The sequence below is a fragment of the Macrotis lagotis genome, chromosome 1 (genome assembly GCF_037893015.1).
Source record: "Macrotis lagotis isolate mMagLag1 chromosome 1, bilby.v1.9.chrom.fasta, whole genome shotgun sequence".
Lineage (NCBI taxonomy): Eukaryota > Metazoa > Chordata > Mammalia > Peramelemorphia > Peramelidae > Macrotis > Macrotis lagotis.
Window position 1 is genome coordinate 714,109,711 of NC_133658.1, and position 8,502 is coordinate 714,118,212.

The following is an 8,502-nucleotide window of genomic DNA, read 5'->3' on the forward strand; positions in this document are numbered from 1 at the left end:
CATAGAGAAGGTGGGGGTCTTGAAACATTTGGGAACTATAGAAGTTAGTTAAAGCATGCAGAAATAAGGGATGAGTACGAAGAGGAAGCAACAGCGGAAGTGACTGTTGATCCAACAGAGCTGCCGACCTGGCTCCCGGACCAGTCAGAACACTGCCATCCATGGACCCATGGCAGCATCCCACCTCCCGCTCTGGCGGCTATGGAAGTGATGGACTGATCCCTCAACCTGGCTCATCAGCAGAGCAGGAAAGTGGACCTGTCATTAGGTGCAGGGAAATGCAAAAAGGCCATTTTGTCTCACCAAAAGGCGATTGCTTAGCTTTCTGAAGCCATGAAGCTGACACAGTCTGAGTAGGCTCAGATATCACTGGAATTACAAAGGGTTAGCCATGTGAAACAACTTTTGCTTATTCAGGAGAGGTGGTAAAGGGCGAAGTGGGAGGAAAAGTGTAAAGCCCAGCAGACTCCTGACTGAGCCCTTCATCTTTTGTCAGTGTGCAAGCCATTGTCGAAGGATGGGTCTGAAGGTAGGCCTGAAGGCCAGAATGAAGGCCAGGCTAATCTGCTGCCAGTGGTCTTGCACAGGGATCCAGACACTGTCCTTTTTCTCCTTTAGAGGAGGAAAGACCTGACAGAACCATGTCCTGGCAGCAAAGTCTCAAAAGATGACAAAACAACCATAGAAGAGCAGGCGACCAAGATCACTGATCTGAAGTGACACATCGAGTTTCTTGTGGCTGACAACGAAAGGTTGAAAAGAGAAAACAAGCCTTTCCCTGCAGAAAAGGCCAGATTCCAGAAGGTTCCCCTAGAAAAGGACATGGATGTCAACGCCAGCTTCATGGATAAATCTGAGTTGTGCAACCCTTGCAGAGACTGCTTCAGGCTCCTCCACCTGGCTTCCGAACACAGAGAAAGCCAAGGACATTTCTATTTCCAACCTTTCTCCTTAGACTTTCTGTCCCCAGAGCTCCAGCTTCTGGAATTCCCCAAAGCTATTCTGAAAGGATTCATGAATAGTTAAATGGACAGTCACAGGAACTTCAAATGGTGGTAGTGAGGGAGAGACAATCATACAGTGACAACAGCACAGGGACAATCACGAGGCTCAGGGTGGTCAGCTCCAGTGGAGGATCACAGGACAGACAGACTGGGGAGAAGAGGCCTGGTCACTGCCTGGAGACGAGTCACAGGGAGGCCCACGCAGTAACAGGGGAATGACCAGGGCTGTTGGAGCTGAGGGCTGCAGCATAGACCTCTCTGGGCTCTGATTCTTCCTATTCCAACTAGATGGCCACCCAAAGAACTTTTCAAGCAGCAGTTGATTTTCCTCCTCTTAACTTCAGGGTTAGGCTCTATATAATAATTAATCTATAATACCATAAAGGATAATGCAGCTTTGAATGGGAAGAGGCTTTCTATCAGGCCTGGACTGCATGCCTTTGGTTAAATCCAATTTAAGAGCTCTGATGATGCCGACTGCCTGCATTCCCAGAGCGCCCTCCATATGCCACTCTTCCTCCTCCTAACATGAAGATAACTTCAAGACTATCAGGAGGAACGTTTCAACTTCTACTTCATGAAGAAACAAATCAAATTATTAGTTCTTTTTTTAAAATTAATTATCAATTTATAAAATTAATCAGGGTACATTTTAAGTTTTAGCTTTGAATTTGCTGTATCAAAATGTTGCATATCAGTTGAAAAACACCCAAGGAATCATTCCTTTGTTTTGATTGGTGCATGAATGGAAGCAATGCTAGTTGTCAGCATTTGATTGCAAGAAATAAATAAAATAACCGTTTTATTTAAAAAAAGAAAGAAGGCATGAGCAGATTTGACTTGGATAAGTAAAAAGATGAACTAGGGGAGCTTTAAAAAGTGATGTAAAAACAGGAAAGCATAGCAAACTATAAGTCAACAGATAATTTTCATGCTAAATTAAGATGTGTTTTTAAGTGAGTTGGGGACAAATTGAAATTTGCACTAGACTGCCACTTTTACAATATCTGGCAGTGAATTGATTAGAGTAATAAACTGTATAACATGAGAAGTTTGACATGAAAGCAATTGCCAGGTAAATGTTAATTTTTTATTCCATTATTGTTCCTTCAATTAGCAAACTATAATGGGCAAATCTTCTGTACAAAGTAATTTGAAAATAATTTTGATAAGGATGTTATTAAATTCTTATATGTTCTAATATTAATTAAAGCTCTTGGGGCGACTAGGTCGCACAGTGGACAGAGCACCGACACTGGGGTCAGGAGTATCTGATTTCAAGTCCAGCCTCAGACACTTAATAATTGCCTAGCTGTGTGGCCTTGGGCAAGCCACTTAACCCTGTTTTCCTTGCAAAAAAAAAACTAAAAAAAAAGAAATACTCTTATAAGTTAGAGCATTGAGAAGTTAGAATTGCACTGAGGAAAATAAGAAGAATTTGCAAAGTTTTAGATTTTTGAAAAAAAATAATTTAAGGTTATTTTGCATATGATTTTTGGAATTATAAGATTATTAAGAGACAAAGAAAATCTTGTAATCATAAAAAGGGATTCTTAGAAAATATGGTAAAGAGAATATAAAATAAATTAAAATGTGTTATGCATAATTAGTAATAATTAAGTCAGAATTTTTCCTACACTGAAAAGGAACGGGAGAAGACTAGACCTGCAAGGACTAGAAAAGGAAATTTTAGAGTAGTAAAAGAACAGGTTCAAGCTAAACTTTTTGAGAATTTAAATGTAATAACAAACAATGAATGAAGTGAAATTTCATCTATCACATTTATAAAGATTTGTTATGAGAATACTTGAATTTGCCTTGTCAATAGTCCATCTCTCTCAAGGTCTTTTTGGCCCAGAGAGTTTGTGAAAAGCTTTGTGTACTAACATGTGTAATTGGTAGGACATATTTTATAGGTAAGATCAAAGTAACTCACTTAATATCGATCATTTAAAGAAGAAAATGTATCTATTTGAGATGTTGTTCTATGTAAATATAACACTGGCATAGGTAAAAAGTTTACATTGGGTTCTTAAATTATCATATGCATAAAATTAAATTTGTGAAGCATTTCATTTTTCTCTTTGAAATATAGAAATGTGTTTGGAATAAGACGTAAATAGGTATATAAAACAGATGTAAAAGAGATATGTGTGTAAAAAATATTCAGTTATAAGGTTAACTTTAAGAGAAGCTGTTTTGCTTTAGAAGAATGAGATGTCAACATCAAAACCTTATGTTTTATGTTCAGTTTTAAGGAATAAAAATCACAGATTTCTCCCCCTATATAAATGCAGACTCAGAAGGATAGTATATAGGAGATTGGGAAGAATATCCTAAGTGCTAGATATGTTCCCAATAATATTGAATAAGTGTGAGGGACTCTGAAAGATGATTGGGACATTAAAAAATTATTGTAACACCTAGTTAGGTAACTTATCAATGAATAAAATGTTGAAAAGTTATGTGATCTACTCTCATAATTATAAGCTATTTTACTATAATGATGTCAAAGACATGACAAAATAATGGATTTCTAAGTAGGTATAATGAGGGAAAATACTAAAAGTCATGACCCTCTGGGATCACTGAAATTTTTAAACAATATACTGGAATTTGCTGTAGATCAGTAGGTTAATGTATAAATGTAATAACAGAAAGATTGTTTTGTAAAATCTAATAATTGATGTGATTTGTATTTCAAACATGGTTAGTAATTAAACAAATTTATTATAGAGAATTATTTGCCAATTATAGATGCAAATTGGAATTATTGTGGAGATATATATATATATATATATATATATATGTATGTATATCGCAAAACTGTGGTTGTTTGCTTTAAAGTGAAAACACCTGAGTAACATGGGAAAGATAAAAATAATTATAATAATTTCAATTTTTTTTGTGACAATCTCTGGTTAATGTGAGAATTCTGAAGATAATCTCCCAGCCAAAGGAGGTGTTTATTTACTGAATAATACAGCAGGCCAGAAGGAGGGATTACTATCCAAGAGGTTCCTGACATACCATCTTTATCTAGGCAGAAACAAGGCCATGGGTCTGGAAATCAGAAGTTAGCTCTACCAGAGGAACACTCATAGTAGATATATATGCAGAAAAGGGGGAGAATTGTGATAACCCCCATCCACATTATAATTATCATTTAGTCCTTGTGAAGTGGATTTTCTCTGAGTTCTAACTGAATGGAATTACTATTTTGGATCATGGGACTTTTAATTCTCTTGTGTTAAAATCAGGTATGATCAGCAAAGAAAGTGCTGTTTCAATGCAACCTAAGGTTAGGCCTTTTCTGACTTGATTTCCCCCAAAGTGACATTTGAATAATGTCTCATAGGACACATTGAAAATTTATCTTAAGGTATTTGACTACCCACATGAACTCTTCCTGGAAACTAACACTCAAAATTATATCTATAAATGAATTTTCCTTTGATGTCCTGGATCTTTATAGTAAACAATTATAAGCAAATCTGATATAGAAATTTTAGGTCAACTGGAGTTTAATAGATAGAAAAGCTAGTGTGTAGTTTTAATTTTTGTTGTTAGCTATATGTTCTGACAAGAATTACGATCCCTTTATTGTTTTTGTTAGAAGGGGATATTTAGGTAAGAAGAATAAAAAGGGTTTTGGAATCTCAAGATCAAATTCTGCAGAAATAGCATTTGCAAATTGTACTTTAGGGTAGAGATTGTAAGTCAGTTGAGTATATCAGGAGAAGAATCACCTATAGTATGTTCAGAAACATTTTAGCAAGAAAGAAAAATTCATTTTAATTAAGAATGTTTGAGTTATTTTAGTAAGGAGCAAGAGGTCAAGACTGTCTGTATATTACTTGTTGAACCACTTTTGGTACTCAGATGATCATTTATTGTACATGTTATAAACTCAAATTAATCTGGCTGTTTTCAGCAAATTCGAGGGAATGAGACAATTATGGAAGTTTTATTTCATTAAAGTGAATAAAATATGAGTTTAAATTTGATAAGATGTTTCTTAAGAAGTTCCTTTAGAGGAGTGGCTAGATGGCATAGTGGCTAGAGCACTGACCTTGTAGTCAGGGGGACCTGAATTCAAATCTGGCCTCAGACACTTAATAATTACCTAGCTGTGTGGCCTTGGGCAAGCCACTTAACCCCATTAGACTTGCCCAAAACAAAAAAAAAAAAAAGAAATTCCTTTACCATAAGAGAAGATCTCAATAACTCACCTGAACTAGAGAGCACTTTTTGGAATGGACTCTGAAGATACAGAAAGATATTGAATGTCTCCAGGGGAAAAGAGAGCAACCCAATTAGTTCACGTTCCTCTATCTTGCAACTATATGTGTTTTGGCCTTGTTTTAACAGGGGATTTGTGACCCTTACTTATGCTCCTCCACCTTGAAGATGGGTCCCAATTGGACAGGAAGAGAGAATAAAACCTGGGAGGGAGGGGCAATGATGAATATGAGAGTCTTGCTGAAGGGATGTATCAACAATAGTGTGCAAGGACTTCAGATACAAATATATCTATCTAAATTACATTCCTTTCTTTCCATTTATGACTGGGGTGGATTTCTGTGAATAGACTGTACCACCTGAAACCCAGCCAATGGGCTAAAGGGGAAGGGGTTTGGGGTGGGGAAATTGCAGTTAGAGCCTCACACTAGAAGAAGAGGGACCACAGCCAAGCTCTGCATTACTGGGAGACCTCCCCTGAAGTTTTTCCACTCTCAGGTTCATCATATCAACCACATCAGAACTTTCCTCTTTTCTTTTGTCACCCATTGTTTTCCAGCAATCACTGACCAAGGTCCCAGAGCTAGAGAAAAAGCCAACCAGTTATATTCTGAAAATTCAACAAAACCTCCTTTGGTGCTCAGCTGGTCTCAACTCCAGGACACATTAATACATGTCATCAAAATTGACCACACTTTCTCAGCACATTCCATGAAACCTATTTTCAAGTCCTGATCAAGTACATAAATAAGCTGCAGCTATGGTGACCTGACCTGAAGCCATAGGTACTCTGTGTGAGTGTGACTGTGAGAGTGTGTGGGTGTGTAGGTGAGTAGATGGATATCTGTTCAGGAAGAAATATATCATATTAATGGAACTGGCATGAGTGGTTTCATTTTTAAAGAAACAATGCTAAGTCCGGAAAGTTCTGAAATTGACCCTCTCTGAGAGAGAAAAAGAGACTTGTTCTTAAAGAATATTTTTAAGGTTATATTATCAAAAATAATAGGAATTTAACTGTGAAGCATCACCAACAACCCTTTATTTCAGTGGGAAACAAGGACCATTTATGTAAAATTTGGGGGGTCTTTTCATCATCATCCAGCACATAAGGAACATAAAGATGGCAGAGTGTGACCTCCCCTAGTACAGAAGATACTCTGGTTCCAAGGATAAGTCCCTCCTTTTCTCTCTCTTTTGGAATGTAAGTGTTCATCCCAGGGACCTTATCAGTGTTCTACCTTGCAGAGATCACTTCCTACAAAAAAAAAATCTGTCTTTAACCCCCTACTAATAAAGCTCCCATCAGAAGAACATTTGGTAACGCAGAATACTTTCCAGATTTTAGGTCCTGCCTGAGCTGAATATATATATATATATATATACATATATATATATATATATATATATATATATATATATACATATATATATATATGTATATATATATATATATATACACATATATATATATGTATATGAATGAATGAATGAAAGCAACTTCTAAGTATAATTACATTGTCCTTTTCTATCTAAGCATGAGTTCAAAACATATTAGCTCCATCTTTTATCTATAGAGAAAAAAGCCCAACCATTGTACCCATAGAACTTGACCCCTGGGGTCTGACTGTTCCTCAGCCAGTTGAATAAAAATAATATAGCTGTGAAGAAAGGGGACAGGACACACCCATCACTTCATCTCTAAGTAAAGGAATGAAAGTCAGAGAATGACCAGTGAACTTGATGCCCCTGTGACTGCTCCACCAATACAGATGTGAAGATTACACATCAAGGCACCTTGCATGCTGCTATGACTCCTTTGTGTGATTTCTGTCTACTTATATAGGGCATTTGATATTTTAATGTAGATTCCCATTTCTTACAGAAATAGTGATTTTTACAGTAGTCTTCAATCAAAGGGTCATGGTTTACACAAGACAAATCTTTTTTTTAATAAATAACCAAGTAAGATAAACTGCTCACTTTTCAGAGCACTATTCTGATTGCTCACTCTGAAGTGAGAAGCCCACCTGGCTCCAGTGCTCTACTGAAAATACACACAGAGAAGAATGATGACAGACACAGGATTGTTTCTCAGCAATGATCTGATGAACTTTCAAGGCAAATTAATCTTAGGGTTTGCTAGCAGAGTATTCAATAGGTGATACATATTAAGTGTATTAAATAACTATAGCTTGATCTTCAAAATCAATAGATCCAGAAGAGGTCTTTTACAAATTATTGGTCTACTTGAAAGCCATTATCCAAGAAAGAGCCTGAACAATAACAGCAGGAAATTAATATAGAAAACTTCTGTAATATTTTAGAAAAAGAAGATAAGTTGGACCATGAAAGAATCCATCAATCACCCCAGAAAAAAAAGATTCAAAAATATAAATTCTAAGGAATATTGTAACCAAATTTCAGAATTCCCAGGCAAAGGGGGAAAATACTGCAAACTGACAAAATAAAGTCATTTAAATACCAAGAACCACAATGGAGAGTATTGAGAATTTGTCAGCTTCAATTAAAGAATTAGAGGGTCTGGAACATGATATTCTGGAGGCTAGAAGAGTTTGAATTATATCCAAGAATATGCAAAATTCAGCTTATTCTTTCCAGGGAAAAGTTGGACAAATTTACCTGAAAAGAATCTGACTAGAACTGGACAGAAAATTTGATCTTCACATTCAAGAGTCAAGAGATATACAATAAGATAATGGAAAAAAAAGTTAGTCAATAAGACTAAGGGGTAAGATGCTAGTCAATAAGACTAAAAGGAAAGAAAATATCTGTAACTGTTGAGAATTGTATTTGTCTTAGGACAACTGAAAGGAATGTAATTAGAGGGTGTGGGTATAAAATAATTATTTACAAATGATTTACTATATCCCATAAGCATTGAATTTCTTTTTTTTTAAGTTTTTTTTTGGTAAGGCAAACAGGGTTAAGTGGCTTGCCCAAGGCCACACAGCTAGGGAATTATTAAGTGTCTGAGACCAGATTTGAACTCAGGTACTCCTGACTCCAAGGCCGGTGCTTTATCCACTACCCCACCTAGCACCCCCTTAGCATTGCATTTCTATTGAGAGAGTTGGAGGGAGGTAACTGGAACAGAGGGCATGCGTACAACTCGATCATGATGGTGATAATGTTTACAGATCTTGAGAATTGAACTTCTATCAGAATATTTGAAAGGAGAATATGTTTCATGAGGGTAGGATTAAAAGACAAGTATAAAACAATTAAGACATGA

The 8,502-nt window shown here is 36.3% G+C and overlaps 1 pseudogene; it reads left to right on the forward strand.

The window, feature by feature from the left end:
* Nucleotides 1-201: 201 nt before the first annotated feature.
* Nucleotides 202-1,026, forward strand: LOC141523596 (nuclear receptor-binding factor 2 pseudogene; annotated as a pseudogene).
* The last annotated feature ends 7,476 nt before the right edge of the window (nucleotides 1,027-8,502 follow it).